This window comes from Aquarana catesbeiana, linkage group LG07 (assembly GCF_042186555.1).
Source record: "Aquarana catesbeiana isolate 2022-GZ linkage group LG07, ASM4218655v1, whole genome shotgun sequence".
NCBI classification, from domain to species: domain Eukaryota; kingdom Metazoa; phylum Chordata; class Amphibia; order Anura; family Ranidae; genus Aquarana; species Aquarana catesbeiana.
The window spans coordinates 244,603,681-244,625,239 of NC_133330.1; positions in this window are offsets into that span (position 1 = coordinate 244,603,681).

The window sequence follows — 21,559 nt, forward strand, 5'->3', positions numbered from 1 at the left end:
GGCCCCCTGTGACCAGAGCAGGGGAAGCTAAGGGAGCCAGTCGCAGAGGCAGAGGGACAAGTGCCAGGATGCCCAGCAGACCACGTGGCTCTTCCCCCCCAGCGCGTCGCAGGTGCATGGCACTGAGGGAAGGAGCAGCAGGGATGGAGAGGAGGAATAACACCAGAGAGAGGGGATCAGCCTGCCAGGAGACAGCACAGATGGCTGGGTCGGCTAGCAACACTCGGCAGCATAGGAGTGGGTCAGCGAGGAATGCAGGGTCGGGCTCCAGTGCAGCCAGCAGCCAGGTGTTAAGTACCCCACAACATGGAAGTCGCAGAGGTTCAGCTAGGGGGGCATCTAACGGGTCTGGCGGTACTGCTGAAAGGCCGGCAACAGCACCGCAGACCCTCGGCACCCAGAACGGCCACGCCTGGGGTGCAACAGGCGATCGTCAGGAATGAACCCAGTGATGACCGATCTGAAGGAGAAGTGTCCGGGTCGGATGGAGGAGAAGACGAACGACTTCCTGCGGCGGTGGTTCCAGGAGTGGCGGCTGTTGGGCCCAGTCCAGGGCAGCCCGGTGAGTGCGATTCTTCGAATGCTTTTACATCTTTATTACATGCATTATTGGGTCAAGGAAAACAGGGGGGACTACAACATACAGGGGGGTCAACAGGGTCTGGGGTAACTGGGCCTACCGTAGCTACACCGACAGTGGGGGGTACCCGGGTCTGGGAACATTGGATTAAGGGAGCTATTAGTCGGGCTGAAGGAGCTAGTAACACGGGTTGAGGCAGGGACGAGTAGTAGTCCCGCGAGTGCATGGACAGCACCTACACTTACGCAGACAGGGGGGGACACGCAGGTCACAGGAGTTCTACCTGTGACACCGGTAGGGGATGTCAGCCCGACAGTAGTGGCCACGACTTCGGGGGATCAAGGTAAGACGGGCGAAAAAAGGCCGGATTCAGTTAGGTTGGCAGATGCGGCTAGGAGCGAAGTGTACGTGTGTTTTGAGAGACCTTTGGGAGCCCATTTAAAGACGGAGATAAAGGAAAAGATATGGAAGGGTGAATACGTGGAAATTTTCACGTTATTGCCGTTGGAAAAATTTAACCTGGACAGGTTAAAACCAGTTGAGGGCAAGAAGGAGGACGAGGAAAAGCGGAGATATTGCTTAATTCCGCGTACATTTGCTAATTGGCTGCAGGCGTTTGCTATTTTAGCAAGTGTGGTAGGTGAAAAGGCACCAGAGAACTGCTCGGCTTTATTTGTTTATCTGGAAGCCATTAGCGAGGCCCACAGGACGTATGGCGGCATGGCTTGGCTACGGTATGATGAACAATTTCGTCAGCGGATGTCGGTAAGACCAACTCTGCGCTGGGACCATAAAGACATAAGCCTATGGATGAGGTTGATGACGGCGGCGAGGGCCCCGAATCAGTTTTTTCAGGCAGGGGTCAGAGGTTCCGCAGCTCCAGGACAACCGGCCGAAAAAAGATGGGGTTACTGCTGGCAGTTCAACGAGGGCACCTGCAGATTTGGATCCAACTGTCGCTTTAAACACATGTGCCCCGGCTGCGGGGGATCTCATGCGCTGTCCAAATGTTTTAAAAAAGGAAAAGGTCGGGTTGGAGATGCTTCGGGTAAGAGGGAGGACCCCGGTGCGGGTGGAAAGGATGCTTCCTTTCCTCAATAGATATCCCGATCGTACAGCGGCTGCTGTATTAGAAGCTGGATTTACGAGCGGTTTTCGGATTCCGTGTTCTTTGGCAACAACACTGCCAGAGGCTCAGAATCTGAAGTCGGCAATGCAACATCCAGCGATAGTGGCAGAGAAATTGGGGAAGGAGGTAGCTTTGGGTCGCATGGCGGGCCCGTTCAAAGACTTGCCACTGCCGGATTTAGTGGTTTCCCCTTTGGGAGTGGTTCCCAAAAAGGAGCCCAATAAGTATAGGCTCATACACCACCTCTCTTTTCCAAAAGGGGGGTCGGTCAATGATGCCATTGCTCCAGAAGTGTGTGCGGTGACGTACACGTCCTTCGACGCAGCGGTGGCGTGGGTACGGAAGTATGGGCAGGGTACCCTAATGGCTAAGTCTGATATAGAATCGGCTTTTCGGTTATTACCGGTTCACCCTGACAGTTTTAGGTTACTAGGATGTTCATGGGAAGGGGCCTACTATGTGGATAGATGCCTACCCATGGGATGCTCTATATCTTGCGCCCTTTTTGAGACATTCAGCTCCTTCCTGGAATGGGCAGTTAGGGATGTTGCGGGGATCAACTCAGTCATCCATTATTTGGACGATTTCTTATGTGTTGGCCCAGCGGGCTCCAAGATTTGTGCGGTCCTGTTGGGTACACTGCAACACCTGGCGGATCGTTTTGGGGTTCCCCTAGCTCCTGAAAAAACGGAAGGTCTGACTGTGACTATAACGTTTTTGGGCATTGAGATAGACTCAATTAAGATGGAGTGCAGGCTTCCGATGGATAAGCTGATGCAGCTACAGGAGGAAGTGCGTGGGACCAGAGGGCTTAGAAAAATACAGCTGCGTAAACTTCAATCTTTACTGGGAAAGCTGAACTTTGCTTGCCGAATCATGCCGATGGGCAGAGTTTTTGCAGGCGTTTGGCGGCTGCTACAGCTGGGATCAGGGCGCCAACACATTTTGTCAGTCTTACTCGGGAACATAGAGAAGATTTGTGTGTATGGCAGGTTTTCTTAGAGTCCTTCAATGGAAGGGCTCTTTGGATGTCGGGTCCCGTTAGCAACTGTGACCTGGAGCTATTCACCGATGCGGCCGGCTTCACAGGGTTTGGGGCTTTCTGCAAAGGTCGTTGGTGTGCGGCCAGATGGCCGGAGGCATGGCAAGAGGCAGGGTTCTTGAAGAACCTTGTTTTATTGGAACTGTTCCCTATTGTGGTGGCCATGGAACTGTGGGGAGAATCCTTCAGGAACCAAAAAATATGCTTCAATTGTGACAATTTGGGAGTGGTCCAAGTGGTTAACCGGCTCACAGCGGCATCGGTTCCAGTGGTCAGGTTGTTAAGACACTTGGTGCTTCGCTGTTTACAAGTGAACGCATTTATTTATGCTGTACACTTACCTGGGGTTGACAACACTTTGGCTGACGCTTTGTCTCGTTTTCAGTGGGACAGGTTCCGGACGTTGGCGTCAGAGGCGGAACGACAAGGGATCGCCTGTCCCAACTGGATGTGGAACATTGCTTTGGAATTGCAGCAAAGTGGATTCGGCAATCCGTGAGTATGGCTACGTGGAATGCCTACTCTAAGGTATGGAAAGCCTGGTTTACTTGTTTAAATGAGCTGGGAATAGCCGCAGATGATAGGTCAGTCGGACATGCGGTTCTGTATTTCATCGTTCAGGGTTTTGAAAAGGGTATCTCGACAGCTGCCATAGACCGCGAGTTGGCAGGTTTGGCCTTTCTTTTCAAATGGCAAGGGCTATGTGATTATACCAAGGAATTTTGGGTAAGACAGGCTGTCAAGGGGTATAGGAAGTCACATAAAAGCAGGGATGGGAGGCGACCGGTATCGTTCGACATGTTGAGAAGGATGTTTGGTTGTTTGGAAATGGTGTGTATATCCGTTTACGAACACATGTTATTTCGGGCAGCTTTTGCTTTGGCATTTTTTGGGGCATTGCGCATCAGCGAGTTGGTCAGCCCATCTAAGACAATACCAGGGGGTCTCATGGTGCGAGATATGGAGTTGGGGCATGAGTCGATTAGAGTGTGGATCAGAAGGTCTAAGACTGATCAGGCTGGCAAAGGCAGGTACTTGGATGTTGGCAGGATTGACGAGGTAAGTATCTGCCCGGTGACTGTCGTAAAATCCTTTTTGGAGATTAGATCAGAGTTTGAGGGGCCCTTGTTAATACATGAGGATGGTGGGTTCTTATCAAAATTCCAGTTTATAGCGGTTTTTAAAAAATGCGTGGTCAGGGTGGGGTGCGACCTGCGACAATTTTCTTCCCATTCCTTCAGGATTGGGGCGGCCACAGAGGCGGCTAGGGCAGGTTTGAGCCAAGACGTCATTAGACGTATTGGAAGGTGGGATTCGGATAGATTTAAATTGTACGTCCGCCCACAATTGTTGTAAGTATAGTTGGTTAAGTTAAAGGGCATGTTGGTGGATACTGTATGTTCATGGGAGTTTTTTGTATTGTTCTTCTTGTTTACAGGTAATGAAGTGGGCCTGGTATGGATACTCGGCTTTTTGGGGGGCAAAGAGAGCCGACGTTCGGCCGAACGGCAGACAGTTAAGGATCCCCAGGCAAGAAGCAATGGTCAGGTGGATTGGGGTCCCGGGTATGAGATGGAATAGGGTGTTGGGGGAGGTACATAGATTTGCCAGGTTTGATAGAGCCCCCGATGTATTGCTTCTGCATGTAGGTGGGAATGACATGGGAGCCAGATCCATGAGGGACCTTATTAGAGACATAAAATGCGATTTTTTTACGTTTGAAAGCGGCATACCCTAATATGGTATTAGTTTGGTCTGACATGGTGGGCAGGTTGTCATGGCGTTGGGCATGGTCAGCAAAGAAGGTGGACAGAGCAAGGATCAAAGTGAATAAAGAAGTGAGTAGATTCTTTGTGAAGAACAGGGGCTTAGCCATCAGGCATAGAGAGCTAGAGGTAGATACTTGGAGATATCTACGCAGTGACGGGGTACATTTGAATGAGGTGGAGACTGATCTGTGGTCTCTAGGTGTACAAGATGGGATTCAGAGAGGCTTGAGGGTGTGGAGGTGCGCTCAAGGGTAAGGGGTTACCCCTTTCGTGCTGTGGCAGTTTTTTGGTTTCCTTGAATAGGATTTATCAAGTTACATGTATGAAACATGTTGTACCCATCCAGGGGATGGGGGTTGCGTTATGGTACCCATCCATTGGAGGGGGAGTTTTTGCTGGTACCCATCCATGAAGGTTGGGGATTGAAGTTGTGTACCTTCAGGCTATGTAGGGCTTGGAGGAGGTAAAATGGTTTTGGTCACCGGAAGTTAGGGTACTGCCGAGTCAGGGGTTCCCGACTGGCAGGTTCAAGAAAAGAATTGTTTACAGTGACCATGGTGACAGTTGTTTATTGATAGTTACACAATAAAGTATTATTAAAAGTTATGGTTATTTATGTTATATATTTATGGTAATTATTATTTTAATAAAGAAATTTGGCCGTGAGGCCATTTACTCCAAAAACTAGTTCGAGTCGTTTATATGTTTTTGGAGGGAGGGTAATGTGGGGTAAGGTAAAATAGTAGGAGACTGGGCTTAAACCCCTACAGTGTCATGAGAGATGCAGGCACGGCAGTGTGCTGAGACTTATTTTAATCCCACTCTACTTGTCGTATGCCATGAAATAATACCCAATTTATTGGTTACACCTCTGGGTGTTTGGTGGGTAGCATGCTATATGCGTCACATGTTTCTTCTTAGGCATCCCCTCCTAACTATGCATGCATATCTTGGCACCTCTTAATTGAAATCTGTTCATTTTGTCTTTATACCTTGAATGTCTGTGTTTTGTTCCAAAAGTCTGTGATCAATAGTTTTGAGGGTATGTTAAAAATAAAACATTGCTTTGTGAGTAGGGCTACAAATGCAGAATGGTTTTGTTGATGTGGCTAAAAATGGGTATGATTTTTTTGGGTGTCCTCTGATTTTATTTTGAAAATCTGGTAACCTTACTATAAATACCATGCTCAGGGATGCTTTAAAGGTGCTTGTGGTGTTACAGAACAGTAGGATTTTCACAGACAGTCTCACAGTCTCAGTGACACTGTACACTGGCAACCTATATTTGACTGTGGATTTAAATTTTTGTTTTTATTCCACTTGGCTTAGATACAGCCTGCTTTAATGGCAGATTGGCCAGTAGTTTGCTGTGGCTGTTCTTGCTGATGCAAAACTGTCCTGTCCCTTGCCAATTTCTATCAAGCTTTAATTACGAATTAGGAGAACGTACTATAAGTGATATAGCAATGTAAAATTGGTCAGTAGCAGGACAGTTTTATTCAGGGAGAATTGCCTGAAATGTACTAGAGAAAAAGAATACAGGCAGGCATTTTTCAACAAGAATTAATAGACTGTAGATGACACAGCAGTTTTAAACTGGTCAGCAAAAGAACAATTTTCAATAGTTAGGTTAGGCACAAATTTACTAGAGACAAAGAACAAAGAGCAAATTTATCTATGGGGATTGGGAAGTGTGTTTAATGTAAATGATATCATTTTGGTTGGTTCAGGTTTTTTAACCTTTTAAATGATGCATGCTGTGAACAATACGCAGCTTAAAAAATGGAAAAAACACTAACAAGTGAATGCTCAACCTTAGGCATTCAAAGAGAGACCCTATAACAAAGTCCTACCACCCCTGAAACAAAGTCCACTTTGTTTTAAAGGGGAAGCTTGCAGAAAAATAAAAAAAAGTCAACCTAAAATAAAATACAGGTTCTATCAACATAAAATAAAAAGTATTATACCTTCAAAATAAAATAAAACCCCCTAAAACAAAAGGCACTTTTTTAAAAGGAAGCTTTGCAAAACAAAACACAACATTTTGCTATGGAAGGGTTATCAGCTAAATGTGACCTCTGACCTCAAATCAGCCACAAAATAGTAGAGTATGAAGTATGAACAAATCCTCATAATATAATACTAATAAGAACACAAAAGCAGCAAAGGGGTTGATTTCAAGTAATCAAACATAAATACAGCTTTCCAACTGACCCTAATCTCTCCCTAGGCAGTGTGTCAGCTTTCCCTAAGTTTTCCCTACCACAACTTCTAATTCACTAACACTGTGAGAAGTATTTACTAAAACTGGTGCACAATCTGGTGCAATTATGCAAGGTAACCAATCAGCTTCCAGGTTTTATTGCCAAAGCTTAATTGAACAAGCTGAAGTTAGAAGCTGTTTGGCTTCCATGCACAGCTGCGCCAGATTCTGAGTGCACTCGTTTTAGTTAATCTAGCTGCTCTGTGCCTCCCTCTTCTATAGTAGGGTGGCTGGCTTATCCAGAAGCCGTTCACAGTTCAAAGATCACATGGTGCATTATGGTTTACAAAAAAGATTTCCTGGGCAGAACCATTCATTGGAATCGTAGATTTCTATCCCATGGTAGTGGGAAACTGTAAACCCTATTATTTATATGTATTTTATTGTAGTTTTATTTAATTCTTTACTGTACATATCATGTTTATTATAACCTTTACTATGTTGTAGTTTAGAAACTGCAGTGTTTGACATTGTACCTAGAATATAAATGGATAGCAATTCACAGACTAACAGAGCACATTGGACAGTATGGACTGCAATGAGATTTGAATAAATGTTACCAAGAACACTATATACCTTGATAATTCCTATAAGGTCTTTATGTGCTGGTACATAACCCAAGACAGAATCACAAAATTCACTTCCTCTGTCTCCCCGTTGCCTCTGGGGTTGTGCTATTCCTAGTAATATGTTCCACATCTAATGGATTTTCCCGAAACTACATCTAGCACCCCCAAACCCCCAAAGGCTGGTGGGACCCCTGGGATAGAGTGGGCTATTATTTTTACCTCAGGTTATAGTCCTTAGCAATAGTGGGGCAATGTGTACAGATGGCTGCCAAACACCTTTAGATGCAAAGCAACAAGAGTGTATTGATTCCAGGGAAAGAAGGTAAGGGCACAGAACACCCATGGACTAGCAGACTTCAGAAAAGGAGAACAAAAGTACTTAGTCTTTACAGATGGAGAACCTTAAAACTGACATGACATTCTGTGACTGTAGCTCACAGCACCTCAAAATGTCTGGAGTCTCCATCACACTTTAATCACCATGTTTCACAAACTAGGCCTCAAACTCAGGCCTTGTTCCAGCTACATGGTCACCCTCCTAATGCAGCATGCAGAACAGGATTCAACAGCTAAACACATCCTTCACCTAGGCAGGAGGCCCAAGGGAGAACTGCCTTTACCTCGAATTTTTATATCCTCTCGCAGCCTCCACCACTGGTTATAAACCTCCTACAGTTTGGCCAGCGAGAGATAAACATGCATAGTTCTGATTAGTGCAATTTCCCATACTATTGCCTGAGATGCCAGTAATAACTGCTACAGGAGACCAAAACTAACAGTAACCAGATCTTGGAAGAATCTAAATAAGCTGAACTGTAAATTCAGGTGAGCTGATTGTAGGTTAGCACTACTAAATTTAAACAGTTATACCAACTTAAGGCAGGGTGACTACATACAGAAACTATAGATTCAAATACATAACCTCCGTAGATCCCTCTTGCACTGTATTCTGCCTTAAAACCCATAGGCAGCCTTTGTAAACAAGAAACCATCATCCCTGATTAAGTGAGAAGCAAATTTTGCTGCTTTTGTATTTCTTGTAACACGGTAAAGGATAGTAAAATTACAGAGACAGTCCTCCCTCAACATCAATGAGTTTAAAGCAGAGCTCAACCCAAAAAGGGAAGCTCTGCTTGTTTGCACCCTTCCCCCACTCCACTGCCACATTTGACACTTTTGGGGGGTAGAGGAGGGAGCAGGTACTTGGTTTTGACAGGTACCCAATTCCACTTCCGGGTAAGATCTTCAAGTATGTCTGACCCCCCCCCCCCGCTGCCTTCTGAGGACACACACAGGTCTCAGAAGATGGCAGGACCATTCAGAAAGAGCAGAATGACTCAAGCATGTGCAGTAGGGAACCAGCTGTGAAGCCTGAAGGCTTCACTGCCAGTTTCCCTTAGTGAAGATGCCAGTTCCTGCACTCACAGTCAATTGAGGAATTTGGGGGAGACTGGAACTCCTCTTTAAACAAAGGCTTGCATGCACGCCTATTCACAAAATCTCAAATTACAAAATCTCAAATTAAATGATTCTCGCACAAAATTTCTTAATATCTGGTCACCCTGGATTCACTACCTACATTACTCTGGACTAAACTAAGATCTTGTGGGCATTTAGTATGCCCCAACATGATTTTTGTCCCAGGCAGACTGCACCCCTCACTCTTTCCCTGATCCCCATGTTCCCCGTACTTTTCGTGATTATTCTGGTATCTTTGTCTTTCTCTTTCTCTGCTTTTTTCCACTCACTATCACTCTTTTTTTATTGACAAAATGTATTTATATTGTAACAAACAGTTATTTAACTTTTCTATTTATATCACCTGGCAACAAGTTTACAGAATACTTATTTTTTATGGAATATTAAATGTATGTGATGTTTCTCTTCACTTCTCATTTTTGTATTCTTTGGTATTCTTTGCAAAAAAAAAAAAAACTTTTGTAAGAGGACTATGGACAGATAGGCTTAGAAGAGCTTTTGGTTAAGCCAGCCCTGTCACTTTAAAAAACAAAATGGGCGGTGGCAGAGAGCAGCCAGAGTGTCCGTGAATTGGAAGCTGTTATAGGGAAAGTTGACAAAATGCTTCGGGAGAGAATAGTGACAGTAAGGAAATCGTACCCTTTTTTATTTATTTACATTTTTAGCTATTTGGGCAATCAACCTCTTTGTTGTCTTTTTTCCAATTTTGAGTGCTTTTTGTCTTACATTTTATTGCCGCTGTCCGTCCATTTAAAACCTTTTTTTTTTTTTTTTTTTTTTGCTGCAAGGCAAATATTGTTATATTATATTATATTGATAGGGTCTTTATTTCAGGATACAACATTAGCTTTTTAAAGTGGATTTTTGTTTTAGTAGTGGTATATCAGGGTTTCTGTTTCTTTTGTGGGTCTTTTATTTTATTTTATGTTGATAGGGCCTTTTGTGGAGCTGCCTTTTCTTTGTAGCACACCACTACATTGTTTGAAAGAAAAAAAAATAGGTGGAAGAACAGTGTGCACCTAACCTGACATTATATCATATCACTCACATTCACCGCACCCCACTATCCCTACAGATAAAATATGAGGCAAAAATTAGGTATACACCAGTTAGGACTATCATCCCTGAATAAAACTGTTTTGTTCTTGGTCAATTTTACACTGCTGTATCCACTAAAGTATCTTCATTCTTGTAGCAAAATCCTAGCCTGTGCTCTTTGTCTTTTGTAAATGTGGGCCTAGTCTCGATCATTAAAATTATTTTGCTAATAGCCAATTTTACAAAACTGTATCATCAGCTTTCCTAATTCTTGTTATTGCTTGCAATTGTTTCTCTAGTATAATTTGACCTATTATTCCTTATTAAACTGTCCTGTTACTGACCAATTATACACTACTTTATCCACTGCAGTAATTTTAATAGCAAATCCCCAGCATGTGCTGTTTTGCTCTAGTAAAATGTGAGTATAGCCTTGCTATTTCAAAATGTTCTTCCTGTGCTGGCCAATTTTAGACTGCTATATCATCTTCTGACTCTTTTTTGCTAATGAGAGCTTGATAGAAATTGTCCAGCGACAGGACAGTTTTGAGTCAGTGGCTACAAGGATAGCCACAAAAAAACTTGCCAATTTCTATCTGTCGGTCAAAGTGAGTATATTACTGTTTGATGGAAAAGCATATGTCAGTTCTAAAACTACCTGAATTTTTTTTTTCCTAACTATAATGAATTAGATTGGGTGCTGTTGCTCTATGTAAGCCAATCAAAAAAAAAAAAAAAAAGAAGGTAAAAGGAAAAAATAAATCCCATAGCCAAATATAGACTTCCACTTTCCATTATCGCTGAGACTGTCTGAAAATTGTACAGTCCTGTATTATAAATACAGTTATTTGTGTGCATAAAAAAGCTGTGACAATATTAAAGTGATTGTAAGGCTTTTTTTAAATTTTTTTGAAATAACAAACATGTCATATTTGCCTCCACTGTGCAGTTCGTTTTGCACAGAGTGACCCCGATTCTCGATTTCTGGGGTCCCCTGGTGGTGCTGGTAGCTCCTCCCCGCATCGTATAACCCCCTAGGAGAAGCACTCTCCCAGGAGTTAACTTGCAGGTGCTCTCCAGAATCTAGTATTCGGCATCCATAGACGTCGAATGTAGGACTCTGCCCCGCCCCCCCGGCGCCCGCCTCATTGGATTTCATTGACAGCAGCAGGAGCCAATGGCTGCACTGCTATCAATTTATCCAATCAAGAGCAGAGCCCCAGGCAGAGAGGAAGAGCGCATCTCTGGCAGGGGAATACAGGACTTAGGTAAAACGGGGGGGTGGGGTGGGGGGCCGGTCAGTGACAGAAGTTTTTCCACCTTAATGCATAGGATGCATTAAGGTGAAAAAACATGAGGGTTTACAACCCCTTTAAACTACATTGACTCCTTGCTGATTTTGGGTAACATCTTTATCAACTTCTGTATCATTTAATTTAATCTTTTGGACACAACCTGTAGGTTCCCTGGTCCCTTTGGGGTACAGCTTTTTTTCAGATGTCAAGTCTGTGTCATAAATACTACCAACATGCCGTTTAACATTGTTTCCCAATTAAACAAGAAGTTAAACATTCACAGTATGTAGTATCTTTGCAATCACTATCTGTGAAACTTGCTCACCAATAATCATTGGACACTACTTTAACAGGATTGGTAATTTGCCAAATGATCAGATAGAAATTAACTGGAATCCATTAACAAATTCACAAAGAGGAAGGGAAGCCACTCACTGGTTTAAAAACCTGGTTCATATTTATTCAGCTTTCTGACATTGAAACTATTCTACCTGAATCACAGGCACCCCAACTCATTTCACCCTAATCAGTGCTTACTCATACTCACACCCTATGAGTAAGCTCTGGTTAGAGTGAAATGCATTAGAGTGGCCATGATCCAGGTGGAGCAGTCTGTATGTTGGAGAGCTGAATACATGTCTATGTGGTTCAGTCAAGGTAACATGTGGCTGTTTGGCATAGTCAGTATAAGACTCTGTTGCAGTGGTCTTTAAACTATGGCCCGAGGGGCCAGATGTAGCCCTTTGCTTGCTTTTATCCACTCCTTGGGGTACTATTTCATTCACTGATACCAATGATGAGGCATAATTCCCCACTGACAATGGTGAAGGGGCACAATTTCTTCCAATGGCACCAACGATGAGACACAATTCCTCTTATTGACACCAATGATGGGACACAATTCCTCCCCATGAATGACACCAAAAATGGGGCTAAATGACACCAATGATGAGACACAATTCCTCCCACTCACAACAAAGATGGGGCATTGTTTTTTCCTTACTGATGTCGGAACCATTTCTACTCCCAATGTCCACCGTCCGGCCCCCCAAAAGTCTGAAGGACCGTAAACTGACTCTTTGTTTAGAAAGTTTGGAGACCCCTGCTCTACTACAACAGAGAATCTATCAGAGAATTGCCACTCAGTGAAGTCCAGGGTAGTTCTGCTAACAAGGTGAACATTTAAAGGGATCTAAGACACAAGGATGAAATTTTATTCCAATAGGATTAGAGTACTCTAGCAGAAATCAGGGATGTGCTCCTGAAAGTGGCTGAGTCTCTTGGAGAAGCTGCATGCTAATATCCTCTAGCCCAGCCACCTGCGTGTCCCACCTAGCTGCAGAACACTTGCTTAACTTTGTTTGCCTCTTTAGGTGTGAGCTCCCTGAGCTTCTGAGGGAAGAAAGCAGAGAAACGTATCTTCCCTGTGCTTGTACTTCTATTTTTGTTTCTGTCTGTTTCAACTGATAATCTTTACATAAATGTCCCCTGCATATCTTTTGCGTTATTTTGTAGGACTGTTAGAAGTAAACACTGCATTAGCTCTGCACAAGTACCATACATGTTGTCTTCCTCTTGTAGGTCATTATGTTTGACAAACAGCATAGTTATCCAATAAAGAGACTTTCTTACTGGTCAAAACATTTTCATTAAAAGCTTATACTTAAACATCCTGCAGCTCACGCTGTGAAATCTCCTTAGTATTTTCTGCATCAAAAACGCTTCCGCTGTGTCGTATGCCTGGCCCCCTCTGCTTGCTGTGGTCCCTTCTGCTGCCCCCTGCATCACTCCTGTGTCTTACAGTGACATGGGGCTTGTCAAAAGTGATGGATGCCACAGATATCTCAGTCAAAGTAGTGTTAGAGGACTGTGGAGATAAGCAGCACAGGCAGTATGAGAGCTAAGCATTAATCATTTCCTTTTAAGGGAAGTTTTTCATTAATCTTATATTTTATATTTTAATATTTTGAGCTCTTTCAACCTTTGACAATCATAAAAAGTATTAATTCACTGAACACTACACACTTTTATTTGTCATATATTTTAAATGTAATTTCATATCCTGCCAACTGAAGCTGTTGGATTGTTTTCTGAATAACATAAAAGGAAATACTTGCAAAATGATAAAAGTCTGTTGGCAAACTTTAAGATGTTAGCTGTATCTTTTTAGATTCCACTGTGTTTTGCTGAAAGTAAGCTTGAATGAACTTTGTTTCACTCATTCTAGTGCTACAAATTACTCTGGAGCACCAAATCAACTGCACAATTCTTGTACAGATGTACTCCTACATAGCTATTAGGGATGAGCTTCGAGTTCGAGTCAAACTCATGTTCAACTCGAACATCGGCTGTTCACCAGTTTGCTGAACAACAAACAATTTGGGGTGTTCGCGGCAAATTCGAAAGCCGCGGAACACCCTTTAAAAGTCTATGGTAGAAATCAAAAGAGCTAATTTTAAAGGCTTATATGCAAGTTATTGTCATAAAAAGTGTTTGGGGACCTGGGTCCTGCCCCAAGGGACATGGATCAATGCAAAAAAAAGTTTTAAAAACGGCCATTTTTTCAGGAGCAGTGATTTTAATAATGCTTAAAGTGAAACAATAAAAGTGTAATATCCCTTTAAATTTCGTACCTGGGGGGTGTCTATAGTATGCCTGTAAAGGGAGGCATGTTTCCCATGTTTAAAACAGTCTGACAGCAAAATGACATTTCAAAGGAAAAAAAGTCATTTAAAACTACTCTCGGCTATTAATGAATTGCCGGTCCGACAATACACATACAAGTTCATTGATAAAAACGGCATAGGAATTCCCCACAGGGGAACCCCGAACCAAAATTTAAAAAAAAATTACGTGGGGGTCCCCCTAAATTCCATACCAGGCCCTTCAGGTCTGGTATGGATATTAAGGGGAACCCCGGCCAAAATGTAAAAAAAAATGGCATGGGTCCCCCTCAAAATCTATACCAGACCCTTCAGGTCTGGTATGGATTTTAAGGGGAACCCTGTGCCAAAATAAAAAAAAATGGCTTGGGGTCTCCCCAAAAATCCATACCAGACACTTATCTGAGCAGGCAATCTGGCAGGCTGCAGGAAAAGAGGGATGGACAAGAGAGCGCCCCCCCCTCCTGGCCACATGCCCTCAACATTGGGAGGGTGCTTTGGGGTAGCCCCCCAAAACACCTTGTCCCCATGTTGATGGGGACAAGGGTCTCATCCCCACAACCCTTGCCGGGTGGTTGTGGGGGTCTGCAAGTGGGGGGCTTATCGGAATCTGGAAGCCCCCTTTAACAAGGGGACCCCCAGATCCCGGCCCTCCCCCCTGTGTGAAATGGTAAGGGGGTACAAAAGTACCCTACCATTTCACAAAAAAAGTGTCAAAAATGTTAAAAATGACAAGAGACAGTTTTTGACAATTCCTTTATTTAAATGCTTCTTCTTTCTTCTATCTTCTTTCTTCTAACCTCTTTCTTCTATCTTCCTTTGGTTTCTTCCTCCATCTTCTTCTTCTTCTGGTTCTTCTGGTTCTTCCTCCAGTGTTCTCGTCCGGCATCTTCCTCTGCGGCGCCAGCTTCTTCTTCCCTTCTTCTTCTGGGCCGCTCCGCATCCAGCATGATGGGATGGGAGGCTCCTGCTGTGTGATGCTTCTCCATCCAGCATGATGGGATGGGAGACTCCTGCTGTGTGACCCTTTTCTTCTGACGGTTTTTAAATAACAGAGGGTGGGGCCACCCGGTGACCCCGCCCCCTCTGACGCATGGGGACTTCCCTGTGGCATTCCCCGTGACGTCAGAGGGGGCGGACAGGGAAATCACCGTGCGTCAGAGGGGGGCGGGGTATAACTTGCATATAAGCCTTTAAAATTAGCACGTTTGATTATTCATGTTTGATTATTAAAATCACTGCTCCTGAAAAAACAGCCATTTTTAAAACTTTTTTTGCATTGATCCATGTCCCCTGGGGCAGGACCCAGGTCCTCAAACACTTTTTATGACAATAACTTGCATATAAGCCTTTAAAATTAGCATGTTTGATTATTCATGTTCGCGTCCCATAGACTTTAACGGTGTTCGTGTGTTCGAACAAATTTTTTGCCTGTTCGCATGTTCTGGTGCGAACCGAACAGGGGGGTGTTCGGCTCATCCCTAATAGCTAATACTAAAGTAGAGGCACAAGCTCCCTCTGGTGACCTGTTAGCTGGGTTTATATTAGCATAATGTTCCAAAATGTTGTGTATACTGTATGTTCAAAAAATATTTTCATGTGTTAAGCAGTTATGTATTTTGTATACATATTTTATGTATGTACAGTGGGGAAAATAATTATTTGGTCCCCTGCAGACTTTTTAAGTTTTCCCACTTACAAAGAAATTAAGGGTCTATAATTTTTATCATAGGTGTATTTTAAATGATAGAGACAGAATATCAACCAAAAGTCCAGAAAAAAACACGTTATAAATTGAGTTGCAGATCAATGCGTAAACTACTTATTTTATTACATATTTGATCCCCTAGCAAAACATGACTTGGTGGAGAAACCCTTGTTGGCAAGCACAGAAGTAAGATGTTTCTTGTAGTTGGTTACCAGGTTTGCACACATCTCAGGAGGGATTTTGGTCCACTCTTCTTTACAGATCTTCTCCACATCCTTAAGGTTTCTAGGTTGTCGCTTGGTCATCTCAAAGTTTCCACTCCCTCCATAAATTTTCTATAGGATTAAGGTCTGGAGATTGGCTAGGGCACTCCATGACCTTAATGTGCTTCTTCTTGAGCCACTCCTTTGTTGCCTTGGCAGTATGTTTCTGGAGCATTGTCATGCTGGAAGACCTATCCATGACCCATTTTCTGTGCTTGACTGTAGAGATGGTGTTCTTAGGGTCATAGTCATCATTTTTTTTCCTCCAAACACAGCAAGTCTAGTTAATGCCAAAAGCTCAATTTTGGTCTCATCTGACCACAGCACTTTCTCCCAATCCTTCTCTGAATTATTTAGCTGTTCACTGAAAAACTTCAGACGGTCCCGTGCCTTCTTGAGGAGGGGGACCTTGTGGGTGCTGCAGGAGTTCAATTCATGGCGGTGTATTGTGTCACCAATGGTTTGTTTGGTGACTGTGGTCCCAACTGCTTTGATATAATTTGCAAGTTCCTCCTGTGTAGTTCTGGGCTGATCCCTCACTTTTCTCATGATCATCCTTACCCCTTGAGGCAAAATCTTGCATGGAGCTCCAGACCGAAGGGAGATTGATGGTTATTTTGTATTTCTTCCATTAGTAAATAATCGCTCCAACAGTTATCCCCTTTTCACCAAGCTTCTTGCTGATGGTCTTGTAGCCCATTCCAGTCTTGTGTAGGTCTACAGTCTTGTTCCTGACATCCTTTGACAGCTCTTTGGTCTTGCCCAACATGGTGAGGTTTAAATGGAAGACAGATGTCTTTTATACACATAAGGAGTTGTCGTTAGGAGCACCTTCTTAAATTGACAAGACTAATCTGTGTACCACATGAGCACATACTGTACCAGTCTGTGGGAACCAGAATTATTGTTGGTTGGTAGGGGATCCAATACTTATTTTACTCACTGAACTGCAACTCAATTTTTAAAATTTGTATCATGAGCTTTTTCTGGATTTTTGGTTGGTATTCTGTCTCTATCATTTAAAATACACCTATGATAACAATTATAGGCCCTTCATTTTTTGTAAGTGGGCAAACTTACAAAATCTGCAGGGGATCAAATACTTATTTTCGCCACTGTATATATTTTATATATGTATTTTAAGGTACAGAACATGTCATAAGATATTCATACTTTGCTTTATTATATAACAGTACATACAATTAACAGTGCAGCAGCCACTATCCAGTCAAATTTTAAAGTTAGTAACTGATTTTGCCATTACCACCTCAATCAGAAAGGCATTTGATAGCTTGACAAACCTTACCATTGAGAAAACCATCTTCCCTTCCTCTGTAACTTATATCCTTCTGCTCTTTGTACAGCTTTTGGAGTAAAAAAATATTTTTATTGTTTACAGAGGAGTTAGGTCATTTAAAGGCAGCTTCCTTTCTCCAAAGTAATAAAGCCAAAATTGTTGTTATTTTTAAAAGCCAAAATCTTTTCATTATAAATTAAAAATGAGCAGATTGTCTATACCTAAATTGGTCTGTTTTGGAATCTGAAATTCAGCAGTGGCTCAGACAATACAAACTTCATCCCATGATCTATGGGATCCAAATCTGATTTGGCCCAGTATGTTATGCGATATCTCCAATCGTTATAGCTCTTTTTATCACTGAATGGTGATACTTAACTTTCTAATCACTAGTATTCTTGTGTCCTTCTTGAACTTTGCATTTTCCATTTTGCATACATATTTTTACATATTTCCTTTGGTACACCATCATCTGATTTAACCACAGTAATAGACTCTTGTCAAATACTTGAAAAACATCCAGTTAGAAAAGCTACCTCTAGATATGAGATTATTGTTGCCCCATTCAGCTGATTTCATCTAGGTCTGCCATCGAGATTACCATCTGTAGATGTTACCAGAATATGTCAGCCAACTAGTTGGCGAAATCACAATTTTCTGTTTGGGATATTTTGGAGGATTACTTACACTATATTACCAAAAGTATCGGGACGTCTGCTTTTACACGCACATGAACTTTAATGGCATCCCAGTCTTAGTCCTTATGGTTCAATATTGAGTTGACCCACCCTTTGCAGCTATAACAGCTTCAACTCTTCTGGGAAGGCTGTCCACAATGTTTAGTAGTGTGTCTAAGGGAATGTTTGACTATTCTTCCAGAAGCGCATTTGTAAGGTCAGGCACTGATGTAGATGAGAAGGTCTGGCTTGCAGTCTCCGCTCTAATTCATCCCAAAGGTGCTCTATCGGCTGACGTCAGGACTCTGTGCAGGCCAGTCAAGTTCCTCCACCCCAAACTCGCTCATCCATGTCTTTATGGACCTTGTTTGTTCACTGGTCCAAATCAATTGGTGGAGGGAGATTATGGTGTTGAGTTGTTTTTCAGAGGTTGGGCTTGACCCCCTAGTTCCAGTGAAGGGAACTCTTAAGGCATCAGCATATCAAGACATTTTGGACAATTTCATGCTCCCAACTAGGGATGAGCCGAAGACCCCCCGGTTCGGTTTGCACCAGAACAGACAAAATATTAGTGCGAACAAGCGAACACCATTAAAGTCTATGGGATACGAACATGAAAAATCAAAAGTGCTAATTTTAAAGGCTTATATGCAAGTTATTGCCATAAAAAGTGGTTGGGGACCCGGGTACTGCCCCAGGGGAGTTTTTTCAGGAGCAGTGATTTTAATAATGCTTAAAGTCAAACAATAAAAATGAAATATTCCTTTAAATATTGTGCCTGGGGGGGTGTCCTTAGTATGCCTGTAGCGCATTTTTCCCAGGTTTAGAACAGTACCACAGCAAAATGAAATTTCTAAAGGAAAAAAAGTAATTTAAAACTGATCGCGGCTGTAATGTATTGCCGGAACCCAGCAACATAGAAAAAATTAATTGAAAAAAAGGGCATGGGCCCCCAGTCCATTACCAGGCCCTTTGGGTCTGGTATGAATATTAAGGGGAACCCCGCACCATAATTTAAAAAGAAAATCCGTGGGGGTCCCCCAAAATCCATACCAGGCCCTTCAGGTTTGGTATGGATATTAAGGGGAACCCTGCTTCAATTTTTTTTTAAATGGTGTAGGGCTCCCCCCAAAATCCATACCAGATCCTTATCCGAGCACGCAACCTGGCAGGCCACAGGAAAAGAGGGGGGATGAGAGAAGGCCCCCCTCCTGAACCGTACCAGGCCACATGCCCTCAACATGGGGAGGATGTTTTTAGGTCCCCCCAAAACATCTTGTCCTCATGCTGATGGGAACAAGGACCTCATCCTCACAACCCTTGTCCGGTGGTTGTGGGGGTCTGCGGGTGGGGGACTTATCGGAATCTGGAAGCCCCCTTTAACAAGGGGACCCCCAGATTCTGCCCCCTCATATGAATGGGTAGGGATACATTGTACCCCTACCCATTCACCAAAAAAAGTGTCAAAAATAGTAAAAATTACAAGAGACACTTTGGGATAAGTCCTTTATTAAAAAATAAAAAAATAAAAATGTCCCGCGATGTAAATCCATCTTCGATTACAGTGCCCAATGGACTGAAAAAAGAAAAAAAAACCTGCAACAACTCTGCCTCCATGGGAGGCTCCCGCTGACTGACGCTTCTTTGCGATAACAGCTGTTATATAGTTGAGGGCGGGGCCACCTGGGGACGTAAACAGGTGACCCCGCCCCCCTCTGATGCCACATGATGTCAGAGGAAGGCGGGGGCCACCCGGTGATGTAAACAGGTGACCCTGCCCCCCTCTGATTCCACGTGATGTCAGAGGAAGGCAGGATCACCTGTTTAGGTCAGCAGGTGGCCCCGCCCTTGGCTATATAACAGCTGTCATTGGGTAGAAGCATCAGTAAGTGGGAGCCTCCCATGGAGGCGGAGTTGTTGCAGGTTTTTTTTTCCTTTTTTTAGTCTGTCTGGTGCTGCCATTGAAGATGGCTTTACATTTTTATTTTTTTATTTTTTAATAAAGAAGTCCCAAAGTGTCTCCTGTAATTTTTACTATTTTTGACACTTTTTTTGGTGAATTGGTATTGTACCCTATACCCATTCACATAGGGGGGCTGGGATCTTGGGGTTAAAGGGGGCTTCCAGATTCCGATAAGCCCCCACCCGCAGACCCCCACAACCACTGGACAAGGGTTGTGGGGACGAGGCCCTTGTTCCCATCAACATGGGGACAAGATGTTTTGGGGGACTAGGGATGAGCCTGATGTTCGAGTCGAACATAAGTTCGACTTGAACATCGGGTGTTCGCCTGTTCGCCGAACAGCGAACAATATGCAGTGTTCGCGGCAAATTCGAAAGCCGTCAGAACACCGTTAAAGTCTATGGGATACTAACATGAAAAATCAAAAGTGCTAATTTTAAAGGCTTATATGCAAGTTATTGTCATAAAAAGTGTTTGGGGACCTGGGTCCTGCCCCAGGGGACATGTATTAATGCAAATTTTTTTTTTAAAACACTTTTTTTCGGGAGCAGTGATTTTTTTTTTTTTTAATGCTTAAAGGAAAACAATGAAAATCAAATATTCCTTTAAATATCGTGCCCAAGGGGTGTCTATAGTATGCCTGCAAAGTGGCGCATTTTTCCCGTGTTTAGAACAGTACCACAGCAAAATGACATTTCTAAAGGAAAAATTGTCATGAAAAACTGATTGCAGCTGTAATGAATTGTCAGGACTCATTGAAAAAAACAGCATGGGGTCCCAGTCCATTACCAGGCCCTTTGGGTCTGGTATGAAAATTAAGGGGAACCCCGAACTAAAATAAAAAAATTGCATGGGGGTCCCCCTAAAATCCATACCAGGCCCTTCAGGTGTGTGTTCTGCCAAATTTTTTGCCTGTTCACATGTTCTGCTGCGAACTGAACCGGAGGGTGTTCGGCTCATCCCTAGGGGGACCCTAAAACATCCTCCCCATGTTGAGGGCATGTGGCCTGGTAGGGTTCAGGAGGGGGGTATTCTCTCATCCCCCCTCTTTTCCTAAAGCCTGACAGATTGCATGCTCGGATAAGGGTCTGGTATGGATTTTGGGGGGACCCCTACGTAATTAAAAAAAAAAATTGGTTCAGGGTTCCCCTTAATATCCATACCAGGCCTGAAGGGCCTAGTAATGGACTGGGGGTGAACCCATGCCCTTTTTTCAATACATTTTTTCTATATTGCCAGGATCCGGCAATACCTTACAGCCACGAGCAGTTTTAAATGACTTTTTTTCCTTTAGAAATGTCATTTTGCGGTGGTATTGTTCTAAACATGGGAAAAATGCACAAATTTACAGGCAGACTAAGGACACCCCCCAGGCACAATATTTAAAGGAATATTTAATTTTTATTGTTTCACTTTAAGCATTATTAAAATCACTGCTCCTGAAAAAACGGCCGTTTTTAAAACTTTTCTTTGCATTAATACATGTCCCCTGGGGCCAAACCCAGGTCCCCATGCCATTTTTTTCAATGATTTTTATCTATATTGCCAGGATCCGACAATACATTACACCCGCGATCAGTTTTAAATTACTTTTTTTCCTTTAGAAATGTCATTTTGTTGTGGTACTGTTCTAAACATGAGAAAAATGTGCTACTTTACAGGCATACTAAGGACACCCCCCAGGCATGATATTTAACCACTTCGGCCCCGGAAGATTTGGCTTCTTAATGACCGGGCAATTTTTTGCGATTCAGCACTGCGTCACTTTAACTGACAATTATGCAGTCGTGCGACACTGTACCCAATTTGATCATCTCTGTGTTT